The sequence below is a fragment of the Neoarius graeffei genome, chromosome 15 (genome assembly GCF_027579695.1).
Source record: "Neoarius graeffei isolate fNeoGra1 chromosome 15, fNeoGra1.pri, whole genome shotgun sequence".
Taxonomy (NCBI): Eukaryota; Metazoa; Chordata; class Actinopteri; order Siluriformes; family Ariidae; genus Neoarius; species Neoarius graeffei.
In genome coordinates this window covers 43,549,786-43,570,746 of record NC_083583.1, presented here as the reverse complement: position 1 = coordinate 43,570,746, position 20,961 = coordinate 43,549,786, and the positions used below count along the sequence as shown (strand labels likewise).

Here is a 20,961-nt window from a genome sequence, read left to right as displayed (position 1 = left end):
GGAACACATTTGAAAATGTATACTATTTTAAACATCTTAAAGTACTGGGTGGATTAGAAAATCCCCCCTCAACTGCAATTGACCTTTTTACCAATAAAGTCACTCATTTTTATACACATCTCAACCAGGATTTTGTCTAAACGGGGGAACAGGGGCGCTGCGCCCTCTTACTCTCGGCGTGCGCCCCCTTACCGACTCCGTGAAAACATCCCAGCAACACTACGCGACAATGTGTCTGATCATCAAATACATTATAATTGCTCCAAAAATATTCCAATCATAGTAGATACACCGCCAGACGGTGCAAAAACAATCCGAATTGGCGTTTTCCAGACCGAGGCGCCATGTTGTTTACTTGTCGCGGCTGGTCTCGCGAGATTTGACATGGGTTACATACAAGGTCAGCTGACTTGTAGAGCGAGATTTCTCGAGACTGAATGACCTTTCACCCAGCGGCGTGGGAGCTTTTGACGGAAGTAGTTCGCGAGTTGTTTTTGTTGACACTTGGGCATTTAAAGATGTCATCCCGCGGCACGAAGCGGAAGAAAGCCAAAGACTGTCCGGGGCAGAAGAAGATTACTTCTTTCTTTTTCAATGTTGACAGACAATTTGTTACAATTTCCCTCTCAGATAGCCTCAGAATGTCCCATTGGAGCATTTTTCAAAGGCTTTGCACGGCCCGGGGGGGGGGGGGGGGGGGGGGGGGGTGACAACCGACACCATCCCCCCCCTCGCCATGGTGAGCGCCCTCATACTAAATTTTTCTAGAAAAAACCCTGTCAACCACATCCAAAGGTCTGCCATTTTTAAATCCATTTAACCCAAAGTTAGAAAGGTGAAAAATCCATTTAACGATAACAGTCGGGGGCGTCGTGGCTCAGTTGGATAAGGCGCCATACCATAAATCTGGGGACCTGGGTTCGATTCCGACCCGAGGTCATTTCCCGATCCCTCCCCGTCTCTCTCTCCTGCTCATTTCCTGTCTCTACACTGTCCTATCCAATAAAGGTGGAAAAAGCCCAAAAAAATCTCTTTAAAAAAAAAAAACACACAACAAGCAGTCCCACTGAGGGTCTCTCTCTTTCACACACACAAGCATCTGCTGTACCATTTATTAAACCATTGTTCCCTTTGTACACTATAAACATTATAATACACAAAAATAAGTCTGTATTTGCTACTATGCATGATTGGGTGCAATAAAACATTGAATATAGATATTTAGGTGCTACCTAAAATCGGCGCTCCTGATGAGTATGGGAGCAAAGTATTTGCAAGGGTACAAAAATCAACCTGAATAAAATATAGCATATGAACCATCGAACTGTTGTGTAGTGTATTTCGTGTCAAATTGCTGCATTGTCTTGTGACAGTGATACTGATAATGAGACACATCGCAGTTATGAATACGTATTTAATCCTTTGACACCGCATGCCATGCGCCAGAAACACCATGACATTTATTATGGTGCGACTCTGCTGGGTGCCTGGTGGACAGCAGTGAACCAGCACCTTCACTTTACATCATTACTATATAGTTACAATCCAATAATATCAGACATAAAGACTAATCAATAATCCAACCACAGTAATTTTAGATTAACTAAAACTAAGGAAAGATGCTCATAATTGCTATTGAACCATATAATAAATTTACACAAGTGTACAGAGTAAGAATTTATTCAGGTTGGAAAAAAAAAAAAAAAAATGCATACAATGCAAAGATGCGTTGCCCACTAATGGAGAAGAAACTTTTTTCTATCAATATTTTCTGTAAAAGGTGTTCGTAAATAATCCCACGTTACTTTTAAACAGCAAATTAAAAACCACTGGATAAAAACCAATCATTTGTAAATAAAAAGATACAAACTTCATTGTCTGGTCGTCAAGTGTTTCTCAGACATGTTGCCTTACACTTACAACCTGGTATCTTGTGGTAGAACACGTCTGTTTGTACAGATGTCGTACGGTCGCGAAAGCCATCAAAAAACAAGTCGATGCACTACCATATTTTCTCAAGTACAGAGCTGCTCTCCACACACTTTGCGCACGGGGAGCTCTGCTATAAAACATCTGTCAACATCACATTCACTGACTCAGCTTTAAATTAACAACATGGTGAGATTTCTAAGCAATTAGTGCATCATTTAAGCAAGAGACAGCAAGTGGTTTCATTTAGGTATAAAAAAAAAAAAGTGTTAAGGTTTCTAAGTGCAAGGTTTGTTAACATTTTGGTTAGTCAAGTTAGCTGTTTTACTTCAGTTATTTTACTGGCAGCTGATCTACAGGACAGACTGAAGGAAAGCCTAGTGCTGTGTTCATGTTGCCTTGTACTGCAAGTGGTAATAATGCCACTTCCCAACTAGGGTTGATCTCACTTTTACAGTTACAGACCTGAGTGGCTATTTGTACTGTTCTATTATAATGTGTTGGTGTTTGAAGTTCAACATTTTGGGCTGAAATTGCAGTGTAGCAAAAGCAGCAGACAATAATGAGGAGCTTAGCCACAAGCTAGCCAGCTAACATTAGCAACAATTAATACTGAATTACCTTCTCAAAAGAGCAGTTAGTACAGTTACTGTTAGAATAAACTTAGGCTACATCCACACGACAACGGCAACGAGATGTTATTTAAAAATATATCGCGTCCAAATGGGCAACGATCAGTAAAATATCAGGTCCATATGGCAACGCAACGCTTGCTGAAAACGATGCAATACACATGCCACACCTCTAGGGGCGCTGTAAGATGGTCCCTTCGGAGACACCAGAACAATAGAAGTAGTAAGGACGCATGCACATAAACTATTATGCGCGAGACTTCATATTAGCCACAAAGTCAGGAAAATCTGTTTGTAAAATTACATTATAATGACCAAATACAATGAAAAGTATTTTTCCAGTCTCACCTGTGAAAGGTAATCCCATGTGATCTCGTTTGGACGGCAAACCTGTTGGTACAGTTAAATGCAGCACATGAATCTTTATTCTCCGCTTTGACCTATCCAATATGGCGGCGAGGATGACGTATGATTCTACGCGGAAGGTGGCGTCTTTAATGGTCCGGAATAAATTGAATGCTACACGTTGATGGATTAATTTGTTGTTTCTCACCTGTGAAAGGTAATCCCATGTGATCTCGTTTGGACGGCAAACCTGTTGGTACAGTTAAATGCAGCACATGAATCTTTATTCTCCGCTTTGACCTATCCAATATGGCGGCAAGGATGACGTATGATTCTACGCGGAAGGCAGCGTCTTTAATGGTCCGGAATAAATTGAATGCTACACGTTGATGGATTAATTTGCTCTTCTACGCCCTTTTTGAGGAATGTATTGTAGGACTAAAACCAACATCTGAAGAGGTGAGATTGCTCCTTTTTTTCCCTATTTTTGCTGGCGGGATTGACTCTGCCCTAAGGGCAGAGTCTCTCGCTCTCTCTCACTTTGCACCATTACACAATAAATATTCACAGTGAAAATATTTTGTAAGCGCGTTTCATGAACCAAGTTATAGGATTTGTTGACAACTCGCATCGAGTTCGTTACACTTCTACCCGGCGTGAAGCACTCACAGTCATGTGGTTGTGACGTCATCGTAAACAAATCCGTTCTACTCATCCAGACGACTTCGCAACAGCAACGTTGCCAGATCTTTCCACTCTGGAACCCATTCTCAAAAAGATTGCGTTTTGGGCACCCAAAACGCCGGTGCCGTGTGGACGCCAGGCCTAAACGATAAGCAATTGTATCGGAGTCACCTGAATCCATTGCCGTGTGGACAGGGCCTTAATGTACTGTGTCTGTATAAAGTGACTTATAGCAAATAACTACTACAAACTACTTTAAAAGTGGAGAAGGGTGATTTTACTTTGTTCCCAGTGAACACAGTCATATAGATGTTGACGCCACTCAAACAACTGGGAAGGAGCCGGTAGTTCAGAAGACTAATTCAAGTTGACAAGCTGAAATTTCAAGCTGTCCTTTGCAAACATGTTGTAATGTAAAGCCCTATTCCAAGTCTGATCTGGGAACAGACATCCTGAACAAGTCTGCTATTATATTAAAGCGGGTAAGAAGAGCTACTAGGCTTGAGTGTTGAGTCAGAACTTCTGTTTGTTCAAACACATCTTCCTTTTTATGGTCAAGCTTGAGACAGCTATAAGCTAGACACAATATACAGCACTACACTCAAAATGCATGCTAATTTTAGCAACTTAAACACATCAGAAGTACACTGTTAACAGCCGATCAAAACCTAAAATGGTCACAGTCACCTCCAAAACTCCTTAGCGCCTTCTTTCTTCCTGCCATTAAAAAAAAAAATATATATATAAGATAACCAGTGGGCTTTTCAAATTAATTCTGATTTCTCGTACACCGGCAAGACCTTAACCCAACACACAAACGACTGCTGAAGTGCTCTGCTGTACAAACACCCACAAACATGAATGTCTCAAACAGCGTTTTACGAGAGCACAAGTTTGTTCCCTCCTGATGAATACCTTAGAGCAGCATTCATCTCACTGCAGCATGTGGAGAGTTCTAGAGTTGCTAATCAGCAAAACCCTATTGTATGACACAGGGCTGAGCTGTTATGTTCTTTCCAGAATTTCTCAGGCATGAGAATCTTCCACAGCTGCCCTTTTTTAAATCAGAGGTCGGAGTCATACTTAAACTCTGAAACTGTAACACAGGTGCACATTACGGGCAATACGACACCTCTTTGAAGACGTTTCTATGATACAACAATAGACATCACGACTTGCAGCTAGGCTAAAAAAAAAACCTGCCAGCTAAGTAGGGCTGTGCGATATATCGAATATACGCGATATATCGCCGAAAATTCTGTGCGATACATAAAATTATTATATCGTAACTATCGAGTATTTTATGGTCATCTTCCGACTTGCGTTCATTTCGTGTTTGTTGTGTTTGTTTAAAACATCCCTCTGTCCCTCAGGCAGTAACGTGAGAGGCTGCCTAAAGGTAAAGAAAACAATAACGTCACGCACTCGCCAACCAATCCCGGGCGACATCTCTGTGCTGAAAGGAACTTCCGGGAAGATTTTCTAGTTTCGGTTGTATTGCCAGATTGGGCGGTTTTAAGTGTGTTTTGGTGGGTTTTGAACATATTTTGGGATGGAAAACGTCAGCAGTATCTGGCAACACTGCCGGTGGGAAGATTTCCTAGTTCCGGTTTACAGCGCTGACTCAGTTCGTGCAATCGCTGGTGTTGCATAGGCTGCCGTGTAAACTCTGTCAATTTCAGTGACAAATTAAAAACGGAAGCGGCCGAATTGGTTCCTAAAAGAACTAGTAAGGGGTCAGTCATCTGGCATTTTTTTGGATATCGCGAGGAGGACATGGAGCAGCAAATGCCAGTTTGTAAAGTGTGCAAAAAAAAAAAAAAACTGTCATCACGAAAGGCAGCAGCCAGAATTATACACATCTGAGAGGCAGAGCCAGAAAACATTCAGTTCAAAAGTGTGCAAAGACAAAAATGATGTTTTGCAGATCTCTCTCTTCTCTCCCTATTGTGAATGTTCCAGTGGTTCTCAGTAGTCAGGTTAATAGCTTGGAGATCTATTTTTTTTTTTAAATAATTTAATGAATGAGCACTTTTATTTAGGCTAAATGTCTCAGTGTTGAGCTTGCACTTTATTGATTTGAGCTCTGAGCAGCTCTGTATTGTATTGCCCCTTTGTTGCAATTTTCAAGATTGTTTTTACAGTTTGTGCAACATCTTTGTTGAATAAAAATAGTCTTATTTCAATTCAATTGTGATTAATCACTAACATGAAAATTTAAAATGTGTTGTTGAAAACCACCTATAAAGTTAACCAAGAATGTTATTTAATCTGCTGGGACTGTAGTGAAAACAGTAAAAGTTAGATTTCATGGGGTCCTTTAGAGGAGATTTAAATGTATCGAGATATATATCGTATATCGTGAAATGGAGAAAATGTATCGGGATATTCATTTTTCCCCACATCGCACAGCCCTACAGCTAAGCAGTAATGTGTTTATTTTAAAAAAAAAAAAAAAAAAACTTTTTTTTTTGGTTATTTAAACAAAAAGGGGAAACATACAATACCAGTCCAAAGTTTGGAAACACCTAATTCAATGGTTTTTTTCTTTATTTATATTCAATAAAAGACACTTCATGTCTTAATGTCATTTCGCTTTACTTAGTTGAGCGATTCTTGACATAATATAGATTACTACAGGTGTAGAATAGGGCCATTTACTGTATTTTTATTATTTACTATGGGCACACCTGTTAATTGAAAAGCATTCCAGGTGATTACCTCATGAAGCTGGTTAAGATAATGCCAATAGTGTACAAGACTGTCAAGGTAAACTGTGGCTACTTTCAAGAACCTGAAATATGAACTTGTTTAACACTTTGTTGACCACATAATTCCATACATGTTCCATCTGTTATTCCATAGTTATGATGCCTTCAGTATTTTCTACATTGTAGAACAATCAAAATACAGAAAAACCTATGACTGAGTAGATGTGTCCAAGCTTTTAGACTGGTACTGTATGTTGCACCAAATTTAAAAGTTCACTACAAGATTTAAACATCAGCTTCTTCTATTCAGAGTTTGTAGTTGTTGAGAGTTCACATCCCAGGACAAAGACTCACTGTTGAACACCTGAGCCCAAGTGATCATGTCTGTGCTTAGACGGTTCTTAAATTTGGCCTTGGACAAAAGCATGTGCTGAATTAATAAATATCCCTTCATACAGCCGACTCTAGAAGCAGCCACATTCACCACTTTCAACCATTTACTTAACATTTGATCAGACTGTACTTTGGACCAAGTGAAGGGACTCTCACAGAGTGATGAGAACAGCCTTCCTTAAAACAGCAGTCCCCTCACAAAACAGATTTGAATGAAACTGGCTCAGTATGTCACAACACAACTACTAAGGCTGGGAAATATATTATTGCTTAAAGCGAATGTAATGCCCCTAAACCACACTTTTTCCTTGTTGCTTTGTACAATCATTACGTTGATTGATCATGTGTTTTCCAACCACAGCTGATCCAAAAGGCCATAAATTAACAGAAAATCTATAAATCAGCCGATTTTCACAGAATCCACCGAAACCGAACCGAAAGATCCCGAAGGGATGCGGAACGTCACACATGTAACAATCCAGGCATCACTTTCATTCCCGTGCACAGCAGTGGTTAGACCAGTCTCGATATGGAATCACATTTTGGAGAGAATTCTGATAGTGATTAGGATTCTTATATGTCAGATAAAGAGGCAGATGATTATCAAGGATACTCCAGAGTAAGTTATTCTCTTTTCAAACCCCCAAGACAAAACACTGCCAGTTCACGAGAGTTCCACTCATCGCCAACAGCGCACCACCAGCCAGAGAGAATTGGAAACACAGATTGGCTTGTGGATTTTTATTCTAAGCTGGCCACTGCAAAATATAGGGAAAATATTTACATATACCTTAATAAATGCAGAAATATAATCTTTCAAACATACAGTTAGTGTAATAATTGAAAGAAAATATGAAGTGGGTGATAGAGGAATCAACAAACTGTCCAAATGTCAGATCAAACGTCATTTATTAAATAAATGGGTTTTGTTTTTGCTCCAATAATTCCCTTGTGGTCGTGGTGAACACCTGATGAATCAGATTTATTATTAGGCAACACGAAACATGCCCGCTTTGTTTGCACAAAGCTCACCCACTGTCGCTTTAGTGTCATTTCTCAGAAATTCATGAACTGAATGTCCTGTTGCACATGAATTTAAACATCCAAACAGCGCAGCGCTTTCCCATCGGTATTTTTGTAAGATTCCAACAATATCCAATTTCAGCGAGTAAACAAGCACGAAATCAGATGAACCGAAATGACCCAGATAACCGGGGTTCCACGCGTGGCTAGCCCTGGGCTGCCTTTTTCCAGGAGTCGCGATTTATCAATAGTTTTGTGCTTGATAAAATAAATATTTTCCCCCTGCTTTATTAATTAATTTTGGTTGCTACCAATGATATTCATTTTAAAAGCATTACATACACTTTAAAGAGGCCAGCTCAACCAGAATCCCAGAATTCCTAGAATCCTAAAATTCCCAGAATCCTTGCATCAAGTAGCAAGTCTCTGTTTTCAATGCTGGCAATATTCCAAAAACAATCTGTAATAATTCAGTGACATCCTAGGCCATAGGTCTTAAATTGTAACATGAAACTGAAGATATTTTGTCAAAGTATTACTATGAATGAGTAAGCGTGTCCGAACTTTTGACTGCTACTGTCCATTTTAAATTCTTTAGACAAGCTCAAAATGGGTTTAGAAGGAACCACGAACAGTGAATCTGCAGAGGTTTTACAGAGAGCATCACATGCTTTCAAAACAAAAACAATGAACTGGATTCTGGGAGCCAACCCCTTTAACACTAATTTACCCCTCCTGTGCATTTATCCTGTAAATTTATTCATGTATCAAATGCTATTACCCAAAGCAAAAAAAAAAAAAGATTAATTGACTGATACTGAGGAAATAAGTCCAATATAAGCAGGAACATGAACTAGATGCAAAATTGTTTATTTTGCATTGTGCGTAAGGATCTACGACAGTACAGGAAATCTCACCCAATATTCTGTGTATATGCAAACACTTCTATGTGGTGTGGTGGAAGACAAAGATCGCCAATAAATATTTCCTGTTTGTTACAGGAATCCATTTTTGAAGCCTCAACTCTCCCTCACACCTGACTGCAGCTACGCTTTTCCAAGGCAATATTCAGTCATTTAAAACAGTACCAGCTTCACCACTGGCACTAATTAGGACTTATATCAAGTCTTTTTTTTGCACAAAATGTCTGAACAAGTATGACCTTTGAATACTAGCTGCAAACCAGACTAACAAGTGCCAGTTGAATGTGTAATGCCCACTTAATTTATACACTTACTGTTAAGTTCCAAATTTAGAGTACCAGCATCAGCAATATGAATCCTGCATCAGCTCTCGCTCTATTGCCATGTAGTGCATCTTTAGTCAGCAAAATCATGCCTGTCTGACTGCACTGTTCCTCACTAGCTCTCTCAGCAGGATTGGTAACACACTACATGAGATTCAATGATACACGTCCCCTTCTACTCACTAAACATCATCAAGGGCTACTGAGCAGCTCTGCTGGTGTTTGGACTTGTACAGAACACAGAGTGTCAGGAATCCACACCACCTGTCAGACCCATCACAAAACAAGCAACTTGCACAAAAACAATGACACTCAAATGTGTGGATGTAATTAATCCAAAAACAAAACGTGTGTGCTGTAATACAACTCAAGACATTAACTGATCAGTGAAAGCTGTTCAAGCTTCTCAAGACAACTTAAGCCAATTAAAAAAAAAAATTCTTTGCAAAAAAAAAATGGGTTTTTCAAAGCTTATGGAGGTGGATCAATACAAACAGCATCAAAGGAATCTGAGTGCATCATTAAAATGCAAGACTCACTGTGCCAAGAACCTGAACACATCATGTGTCTTGAAATAATCTAAAAAAAAAACTGATTGCTGATTAACTGATTGTTAAAAACACACCAAATGTTTAAATTCTCTTCTTAATTAAATTATCCTAAAGCAAGAGAAAAGATCAGTTTTCTTCATTTGTGAAGCACGTCCAATCTAAAGCTCAAAGATGACTTCTCTTAACAGAGTGAAGATGTTCTGGTCTTGTGAATAAAGTTTAGGTCTAAGAACCAAAACCATGATCCATCTTGCAGGATATACAGATTTATTACACAACTTTGTTGAATATGGAATACTGACTGGTCAATTACAGCATTCTACAGTCTGTTGTGTCTAAATAGCAGACAGCTATAATGAATAATAGACCATTGCTATGGGCCATGTCATTAGAGGAAGCAATAAAATCAAATCAATAAAATTGTTTTGAATCAATATGGTGTCAATTTATTGATTTCTAAGTAGCTGTGTAATAAGCAGGATAATGTACGGCGAGTCAGTCCTTATTGTGAAATAAACCGCTTCAGGGTGATTCAAGATCACCCTGTCAGGCTGAACATTATCCCAAAGCTATGTTTGTATTACAAGTTTCTTTACATAGTTCTGACTTTTTGTTCAGATTAGCTCCATGTCTTCATGTTCACATTCATAACCCCAAGCGACCTAGCGCTTTCTTTAATAAGAACACACATCGGTCCTCAAAACACCCACCATGTCCACATCCATTTCTTGGGCAGTTGTTTTGCTACAATTAAAAAAAAAAAATGTTTTAAATAATAAAAAAAATTAATTATAAATTTTGGTAGGTTCTTTCCAATTTTGCTTGAATCAATCCCACAAATATTAAGTAAATCACCAATTTCCCCATCCTTCCATTGAGTATAGTCACTGCTGTTAGTATTCTGTTGAAGAAACTGATGTGTCACATTTAGGTAGAAAAACAGAAGTATCTCACTTCGACCTGTTAACGTGAATCAAGTCTAAACTCTATACATACACACACACGACCTCACAGTGTGATAAACAGTATTATATGGAGGAGCACACTGTATAAAGTCTAGAGTAATCTTTAGTGTTCAGCTATTGAGAGTCCATGACAACCCTTTTAACTTGGATCCCTGCTTAGTCTCTTTATAAAAACAAAATGCGATTTCGATCCAAGTTATATCATAATGGTAAACAATCCTGTATTCCTCTGGATGTCTAACATCGTCTAAAACTTTCCCATACACGTAAAAAGTAAAAGCCGTGGGTGCAGCCAGGTCTTAGTCGCTCTTCTGAAACTGCTGCCTCATTGAGTTACTAGTGAGCTAGTTAGCTAACTAATAACAGCTAATGCTAACCAGACAAACTTGTTCATCGTTATGAATGCTAAACTTTTTCAAAAAAATAAAAAAATACTCGCTATAACGTTAAACCCATTTCAATACATCTTCGTTTTCATATTTCAACACAATATGAAATAACTTACACCGGTGCCAGTTAACTTCATTACTGACCGAATCATCATAACACCGTAAATATGGCCAACTTGCTGAAAGGCTAACGAACTCCATTGAACAGTTAGCATTAGCAATTAGCTAGCAACCAGCAGACAGACAGACGGACGGACAATGTTCAGTCACGCAAGCGTTAAAGACAGTGGCTAACACAGCTTAGCCACGCACTTCTTAATGAGGCAGATTAAAGCCACTAACTCCACTCTCAATAACTACTGAATAAATAATTTACCTCAATCTGCTCAACCAAGAACAATTCTAAACAATTAGCTGCTCTACAAGAGTGTTTAAAGTTCCGTTAATTCTTTTGTATCGGTAATTACCAACATGCTAAAGTGCGCGGCTAATTAAAGAACACCGACTCACAGCTAGCTGAGCTATTCCGGTTAGCTAGTATGCTAACTTATCTTTGCAATCTCTAGTCTTGTTAGCCGTCTAGGTGTTTGTTAGCCAACGAGCTCGCTGACCAACTTGTGAACAACTTCAGAATAATGAAACTCACGAAAAACGGACTTTCACCCCCAAATTCCTTATTTCACCAACTTACTGAGAAGCGGAGACGCTCACTAGCCGCTTTTCCCGGGACCTCCGCGCGTTGAGTTTTAGTTTATTTACCCCGTGAGTCTTCTAAGGATTCCCGGAGATCCCTTCGCAGCCCTGCCCGCTGCCTCTCCGGTTGCCAAATAAGCTGGTCGCTGCTTAGACAGGGACTGAATCCCAAACAGCTTCCTAATTTTTGTGTAGAAGCACTACAAAGGGGATGAGATAATAGATGCTGCACCCTATCTAGTGCACTATAAGTCCAATTGGAAACTTTTTGGATTTCAGCCATAGAACCGCGGCGTCATGGTACTGCGCATGCGCATTGGATAACATTGCGCGGCTCCAGTCAAAGCGTTGTCATGTCTTACTACAGGCAACTTTAGTTATGATGATCATTTTCACTTCTTACCATTTACCAGTCAAAATGGCTGAGATTCTGTAAATATCAATCCCCTGCGCATATATTATTCATTTGATGGAATTTTATTTCAGTAATAAAAGCAATTTGAGGAATTCCCTTGAAACCTGAATCATTTGCATATCAATATTTTTCAATCAATTCATTATATGATTAAATTCCCAGTTGAAGAGGTTTTTTGTTGTTGTTTGTTTAAACTTCTATCATCACTATGTTCCTACTTTACCCACAATGCCATTCGATTACCTGCTTGTAGTAACACCAGTGGGAATTTACAATCAGGTCCAAAAGTATTTGCACAGTTACGTAATTCTGCCACACCAATGGATTTGAAATTGAAGCAATCAATATGTGATTGAAGTATAGACCTTAATTTAAGGGGTTTTGCATTAACTGTTTATGAATTATAACCATTTTTTGACATCATAACTCCATTTTCACAAGCTCAAAAGTAATCAGACAATTGACTGATAAGTAGTTTTAAGACCAGTCTTGGCCTATTTCCTCATTATTTCAGAAGGTCTGGAGTTGATTCCAAGTGCTGAATTTGCATTTGGTAGCTGTTCATCCATCCACCCCATCCATCCATCTTCTACCACTTATCCAGAGCCAGGTCGCAGGGGTAGCAGCCTAAACAGAGCAGCCCAGACTTCCCTCTCCCCAGCCACCTCCACCAGCTCTTCCGGGGAAATACTGAGGCGTTCCCAGGCTAGCCGAGAGATGTAATCTCTCCAGCGTGTCCTGGGTCTGCCCCAGGGTCTCCTCCTGGTGGGGCATGCCCAGAAAATCTCCCTTGGGAGGCGTCCAGGGGGCATCCTAAGAAGGTGCCCGAACCACCTCAACTGACTCCTTTCAATGTGGAGAAGCAGCGGTTCTACTCTGAGTCTCTCCCAAATGACCAAGCTTCTCACCCTGCCTCTAAGGGAGAGCCCAGCCACCCTACGGAGAAAACTCATTTCTATCGCTTGTATCCGTGATCTTATTCTTTTGGTCACTATCCATAGTTTGTGACCATAGGTGAGAGTGGGAACGTAGATAGACCAGTAAATTGAAAGCTTTGCCTTTTGGCTCAGCTCTCTCTTTACCACAACAAACCGGTTTAGCATCCGCATCACTGCTGACGCTGCCCCGATCTGTCTGTCCAACTCCTGCTCCCCCTTACCCTCACTCATGAACGAAACCCCGAGATACTTAAACTCCTCCACTTTAGGTAGCAACTCCCCCCTGACCCAGAGTAGGCACTCCACCTGTTTCCGGCTGAGCGCCATGGACTTGGAGGTGCTGATCCTCATCCCAGCCGCTTCGCACTCGGCTGCAAATCTTGAGGTAAACCCTCTGTATTTACACTGTAAACCCTCTGTATTTAGCTGTTCACATGAAATCTCAATATGTGGTCCAAAGAGATGTCGATGCAAGTGAAGTAGGCCATCATTAGGCTGGTAAACAAAACAGACCTATTAGAGACATAGCAGAAGCTTTAGGAGTGGCCAAATCAACAAGTTTAAACAACATTCTTAAAAAGAAGGAGGGCACTGGCGAGTTCAGCAACACCAAAAGGCCTGGAAAACCATTGAAACAGCTTAAGTGGATGATCATAGAATTCTTTTCTTAGTAAAGAAAACCCCCTTTAAAACATCTAGCCAAATAAAGAACACTCTTGAGGAGGTGTGTCATTGTCAAAGTCTACAATCAAGAGACACCTTCATGAATGTAAATACAGAGGGTTTACTTCAAGATGCAAACCACTTTTAGCACTCAAGAACAGAAAGGCCAGATAAGACTTTGCAAGAAAGTCTGCCCAGTTCTGGAACAAGATTCACTGGACAGACAAAACCAATATTAAGTTGTATCTGAATGATGGGTATAGAAGAGTATGAAGAAGGAAAAGAAGGGCTCTTGATCCAAAGCATGCCACATCATCTGTCAAACGTGGTGGACACGGACATGTATGGCTGCCAATGGAACTGGGTCACTGGTGTTTATTGGTGATGTGACTACTGATAGAAGGATGAGTTGATGAATTCTGATTAATATAAAGCTATATTTTCTGCTCTGAGTTAGTCAAAGACTTGAAAACTGATAGGATAGTTCTTCACAGAACTATGTGTGTTTTCTCTCCCTCTCTCTCTCTCCCCCTCGCCCCCCCCCCCCCCCCCAAAAAAAATCTGTCCCTCTGAGTTACATGTTGGTCCTGGGATCGAGATGCTGACCTCTTCTGCTCCTCGGCCCTGCTTGATCCATCCTGGTGCCCTGTGTCTGGTTGGAGTCTCATTGCATCGCTCCTGTGGAGGACGGCTCCATGAGGACAGTTGAAAATCACACTTGGAGGACGCTCTGGACTCTTATGGCCCTTTTCCACTACCCTTTTTCAGCTCACTTCAGCTCGCTTCAGCTCACTTCAGCCCGACACGGCTCGCGTTTCGACTATCTCAAAACAGCACGACTCAGCTCGCTTCAGCCCTGCTTAGCACCCAAAACTCGCACGGTTTTGGAGTGGGGCTGAAGCGAGCCAAACCGAGCTGAGTGAGGCTGGGGGCGTGAGCAGACACTCCCCTGTGCACTGATTGGTGAGGAGGAGTGTCCTCACATGCCCACACACGCCCCGCGAGCACGCTGGGATCTGTAAACACCGTAAACCCGGAAGAAGAAGAATTACGATTTACGAGAATTTCTGAAGCCTTATGCGCCTCGCCTCATCTATACGCTCTTGCCAGTATCTGTTGGCGTTGTCGGTGACAACAAGCCACAGCACCAAGACCAGCAACACTAACGACTCCATGTCCTCCATGTTTATTGTTTACTATCCGGGTCGTGAGACTACCGCTTAAAAGATCACTGATGTCACTGTTTGCGCCGCTTAACGACATCACGTGACGTCCACCCACTTTCGCTAACTCCACCCAATGTGTCCACCCACTTCCAGCCAGCACGGTTCAGCACGGTGGTAGTCGAAATGCAACTCCAACAGCCCCACTCAGCTCGACTCAGCACGGCACAGCTCAGCCCAACTCAGCCGCGTTTGTAGTGGAAAAGCGGCATTACAGTAATGCTTTTATGGCTGAGGACTACAGCTGACTTGCTAACTTTAGGACTGCAGTTGTCATGAACAGTTTTGCACTCAATTTTCCATCAATGAAGAGTTTATAACATCAGCGAAACTGACTTCATGTTAAAACTGTTAATATTATAGTCATGCAGTCTACTGTTGCCCAAATGAGGATGGGTTCCCTTTTGAGTCTGGTTCCTCTCGAGGTTTCTTCCTCATGTCGTCTGAGGGAGTTTTTCCTTGCCACCGTCACCACAGGCGTGCTCATTGGGGATAGATTAGGGATAAAATTAGCTCATGTTTTAAGTCGTTCAAATTCTGTAAACCTGCTTTGCGACAATGTTTATTGTTAAAAGTGCTATACAAATAAACATAACTTGACAGAACCGCTGCAGCAGAGCTTTAATCCTTTAGTCTGTCCAGCTCTCTCACCTCCTCATTTGTACACTTTGCTCGAAGTGATAAGTTTCCAAAGCTTCAATCTTCATGGAAATATCACAATCAAAGCCATTATTGTTAACTAGAAGAGCCAGGTATCTTCCAAAAAAAACCAGCTCATCCCTTATTCCTTACATTTGAGAGTCCCCCCCAATTGTAACTTTGCTAGCAATGTCTTCCTGTGATATCAGAGCAGCACACAACCACAAACATCTCACATGAATAAAGAAAATACAGCACCAACATACAAATTAGCACCAGAATCACTAAGAACATTAGCCTGGCAAGCCAGACTAAATGTGAATATTTAGTCTGGCCTCGATCCGTAGACATTTCTGAAGGGTGGGGGTGGAACAAACCGCTGTCTTTCAAACTGTCTCTGTGCGTATAGGCCAACGCTCTGACCAATCAGCGCAACAGTGACTGTGACGTAGTCAGAGCGCGCAGTGGGGGAGACCTTGAAATAAATAATTTTTCAAAATGCGTATTAATTAATAAACAGGTTCTAGATATTAAGAAGTTTGGAGATAATGACCACAAGTTTGGAGTCTGTACCACATACTTAACATACACTCTTATTTTTTCAAGTGTTTTTCAAGGGTTTGCTTAAACTGTTTTTGAGAGTTTTTATTTAGTGGTGTTTGGTGAAATAATTTCCCTTAAATTTAAAATAACGGGAAAATAAGAAACAATCAAAAAGTAATGTTTCAAAGCTGTTTATTAATTCTTCGTACTGCACAAACTAGCCCCATCTTTTTGGCTATGAGCGGAGCCAGCTGGTAGATCAGACTTTTGCAATAGCCGGTCGGCAAAACAGCAAAAACGTCCTTCTTGAAAAGGAATGAGCGGAGAGCCTCTTCCTGCTCATGTTTCAACGAAAACTCCAAGTCTAATTCTTTTAAAACTGATTCCAAAGCGGAGTCAAACGCGCGCTGTTCACTAGCCTTAGCCATCTTTCCTGTTGTGCTTTCTCCAGCGTCGCGCAGCCTTGTCATCACTCCTGCAAAAGCCCGCCCAAAGAATCCAAACAAAAACCTTGTGTTGTGATTGGCGGGCACGATTTGATGCCCGGGGTGTTTTTGTTTATATGGTGCGAAGCTAGACCCACTCGCTAGGCAAAAATATTTTTGGCCGCTAGGCGGGTGGGTCTAGTTTACTAGGCTATAAGAACATCACAAACATCTCATCTCATTATCTCTAGCCACTTTATCCTGTTCTACAGGGTCACAGGAGCCTATCCCAGCTGACTACAGGTGAAAGGCAGGGTACACCCTGGACAAGTCACCAGGTCATCACAGGGCTGACACATAGACAACCATTCACACCTATGGTCAATTTAGAGTCACCAGTTAACCTAACCTGCATGTCTTTGGGGGAAACCAGAGCACCCAGAGGAAACCCACGCAGACAACATGCAAACTCCACACAGAAAGGCCCTCGCCAGCCATGGGGCTCGAACCCAGACCTTCTTGCTGTGAGGCGACAGCGCTAACCACTACACCACCGTACCGCCCCATCACAAACATTTCAATATAAATATTTTTAACATATTTCAGAGTGGACTTGTCATATCCATCCATCCATTATCTGTAGCTGCTTATGCTGTCCTACAGGGTCACAGGCAAGCTGGAGCCTATCCCAGCTGACTATGGGCAAGAGGCGGGGTTCACCCTGGACAAGTCGCCAGGTCATCGCAGACTTGTCATATCTTTATTTGGAAATTAATTTGCAAATTTGGTCAACATCTGGAAGATTCTTAGGGTGCTGCTGATTAATTTTTAGGACATTTTTAGGCTTGCTTTTGTCAGACCATGAAACTCTATTATTTTCAACTTCTTGATATAATATGGATTACTACAGTTGTGGAATAGGGCTATTTACTGTATTTTTATTATTTACTATTTACTGTTTGATCTCAATCACATTAAAAAGCTAAAAATTCCACTAATTACCTTTTGACGAGGCACAGCTGTTAATTGAAAAGCATTCCAGGTGACTCCCTCATGAAGCTGGTTAAGATAATGCCAATAGTATACAAAGCGTCATCAAGGTAAACAGTGGCTACTTTGAAGAATCTAAAATATGAAACATATTATTTTGTTTTTTTTAACACTTTTGTTCACCCCAAAATTTCATATATGTTCCATGTTATGTCATAGTTTTGATGTCTTCAGTATTTTTCTACAATGAAGAAAATAGTTAAAATACAGAGAAGCCAATGAATGAGTAGGGGTGTCCAAACTTTTGATTGATACTGTATGCCAAGTTAGATCTGGTGCCAACACAGCGTTTTATGTTAATCTTGGTCTCATACCAATAGCAATATCTGACATTCAGAAATAGGTAATGGCTATATTTTTACTCTACAATAATATTTGTTAATAGAGTAAATTAGATCACAGTTTCATTGCAAATAATGGTATTATATTCTATATTATTTATATACCTGTATTTCCAGGCGACTGTTGCTTGTCCAACCTGCTTCTGGTGAGCCAATTCCTGTCCTTATCCAGTTAATCAACACCTTCTGTAACACTAAATTCAGGTGTGTTTAAAGCTAAATCCTGCTGAAACAGGTTTGGCCAGCCAAGATCATTTAGTACATCTGTGTGGAAAGCATGAACCCCTGTAGCAGATGTTATGACAACCGAGAGGTAGCAGTGTCTTATTGATTACAGTTCTGTCTGAGTGATACAGAGAATCTCATCTCATCTCATAATCTCTAGCCGCTTTATCCTGTTCTACAGGGTCGCAGGCAAGCTGGAGCCTATACCAATGTTTTGGGTTTTTTTTTTCAGTAAAAGCTCAAACTTACCAGGGCTCTGATCATGCTTAACTGTTCAGCTATATATTTGAAATTGATTCCACTGTACATGTAAAATTGCTTTGTATATATTCATCCATAACCACTTATCCTATGTAGGGTCACAGGCAAGCTGGAGCCTATCCCAGCTGAGTATGGGTGAGAGGTGGGGTACACCTTGGACAAGTTGCCAAATAACTGCAGAGCTGACACATAGAGACAAACAAGCATTTACACTCATGGCCAATTTATAGCCACCAATTAACCTAACCACATGTCTTCGAACTGTAGCGGAAAACCCACACAGACATGGAGAAAACATGCAAACTCCACACAGATGGTACCCGTTGGCCACTGGGCTCGAACCCAGAACCTTCTTGCTGTGAGATGACAGTGCTAACCACTACACTACCGTGCTGCCTGCCCTGGAAAAAAAATTTAAGAGACCACTACAAAATTATCAGTTTCTCTGGTTTTACTATTTATAGGTACCTGTTTGAGGAATACGAACATTTTGGGTTTTTTCCCCATAAACTACTGACAACATTTCCCCCAAATTCCACATAAAAATATTGCCACTTAAAGCATTTAATTGCAGAAAGTGACAACTGGTCAAAATAACAAAAAAGATGAAGTGTTTTTCAGGCCTTGAATAATGCATAGAAATCAAGATCATATTCAACTTTAAACAAAACAATACTAATGTTTGAACTTCAGATGAGTTCATAAATCAATATTTGGTGGAATAACCCTGAAATTTAATTACAGCTTTCATGTGTCTTGGCATGCTCTCCACCGGTCTTTCACATTGCTCTTGGGTGACTTTATGCCACTCCCAATGGAAAAATTCAGTCAGCTCAGCTTTATTTGATGGCTTGTGTCCATCCATCTTCCTCTTGATCACATTCCAGAGGTTTTCAATGGGGTTCAGGTATGGAGATTGGGCTGGCCATGACAGGATCTCAAACTTGTTGTCCTCCATCCACACCTTGATTGACCTGGTTGTGTGGCATGGAGCATTATCCTGCTGGAAAACCCAATCCTCAGAGTTAGGGAACATTGTCAAAGCAGAAGGAAGCAAGTTTTCTTCCAGGATAACCTTGTACATGGCTTGATTCATGTGTCCACAAACAAAAATCTGCCCCATTCCAGCCTTGCTGAAGCACCTCCAGATCATCATTGATCCTCCACCCAATTTCACAAAGGGTGCGAGACACTGGCTTGTAGGCCTCCCCAGGTCTCCTTCTAACCATTAGATGACCAAGTGATGGGGAAAAGCTGAAAATTGGACTAATCAGAGAAGATGACCTTACTCCAGTCCTTATGGTCTTTAGCAAACCTGTCTGCTACTTGACTTTGTTCTTATGAACTGCCGTCTTTGAAATTTTGAGGATGGAAGCAATCTGATGCTCACTGTATCCCCCTGCCAGTAAAGCCAGAGTTGAACCCTTCTTTTTCTCACTCTTTTATCAGTAAAATGTCAAAGATACAGACAGACTTAATGTATATGGCAATTTTTGCATTGATGATAATGGTAATAAATAATACAATACACAGTATACAATGCACTGTTTCATTGACTTTCAGTAAATTTCCTGCAGCACTCCTTGCTACACTGTGGTTGGATCAGCGTATTATTGAAGCTATTCTTCAGTGCCCTCCATGATTATTATTGGCACCCCTTGTCAAGATTAGAAAAAGGGTTAGAAAAAAATCCAACCTTTTGGTGAAGTAGTTTCATCTCACACTGAAAAAAATGAAACAAATCCAACTTTTAATTGAAATAAATTTATTCAGAGAAAAGCCAATCCTTTATCAAGAAATAATTATTTTCAACAAATACACATGCGCCACTATTATTGGCATCCCTGGAAATTATAGTGAACACAGTGTAACTGAAGCAGGCTTCCCATTTAAATTGTACATTTTGAGTTGATTGTGTTAGGACTGGGACTGTTTTGGCCTCTAGAGGCCGCTGTTATTTCCATCTTGTCATGTTTGTTTTGGCCTCTAGAGGCCGCCACTGTGTTTTTGTGTTTGTCTTCATTGCCTGTTTCCTGTCCCGCCCTGTTCCTTACTTAGTGTGTGTATAAATACCCCTCTGTTTGTTCCCTTGTCACGGAGTCTTTTTCCTATGCTATGCTTGTTAGTGCTAGTTCCTTCTGTTCCATGGTCCTTACCTGTGTCTTTGTGGTTTTTGTACTTTGCTTTCTTTTTGGACCTTTTTGAATTTTGTCTGTACCATTTTTGAGATCTTCTGTGCGTTTGCATTTTTGCCTTTTCTTTTCTTATTTTTGGACTTTGAACTTTTGGATATTTTTTATTTTCCCTTTATCTTCTGAGCTTTTGGATTACTTTTGTTTTTTGCTGTGGATTGTACATATTGTAAATAAACTTTTTGATACTTTTCTACTTCCGCCTCATGCCTCTGCACTTGAGTCATCTCCCTGGGGGCCTAGTGGGGGTTTGCTGGATTATCACACCAGCGAACCAGGTTCGAATCTCAGCAAAGCCCTAACAGAAAGACTCCATCTTCACCAAGTCATTCCTACGGAACGCATACCTCCGTATCCGACAGGGAGATGAGTGGGAGACTGCCTTTAACACCCTGTCTGGGCACTACAAATACCAGGTGATGCCCTTCGGACTCACCAATGCACCAGCTGTTTTTCAGGCCCTAATCAACGACGTCTTGAGGGAC

General features: G+C 40.8%; 1 protein-coding gene across 6 annotated transcripts in view; it reads right to left on the bottom strand.

The window, feature by feature from the left end:
• The window catches only part of gatad2ab (GATA zinc finger domain containing 2Ab), a 58,842-nt gene extending 47,091 nt beyond the window's left edge, over nucleotides 1-11,751 (bottom strand). For 3 of the 6 annotated variants that reach the window (XM_060941384.1, XM_060941382.1, XM_060941383.1), the window contains exon 1: nucleotides 11,560-11,751. The gene's annotated coding sequence lies outside the window, so the exon portion shown is untranslated. Of the gene's footprint in view, nucleotides 1-10,984; nucleotides 11,004-11,559 lie in introns of those variants that run through there. The other 3 variants (XM_060941385.1, XM_060941379.1, XM_060941380.1) reach the window with 3 other exon arrangements.
• Nucleotides 11,752-20,961: the final 9,210 nt, after the last annotated feature.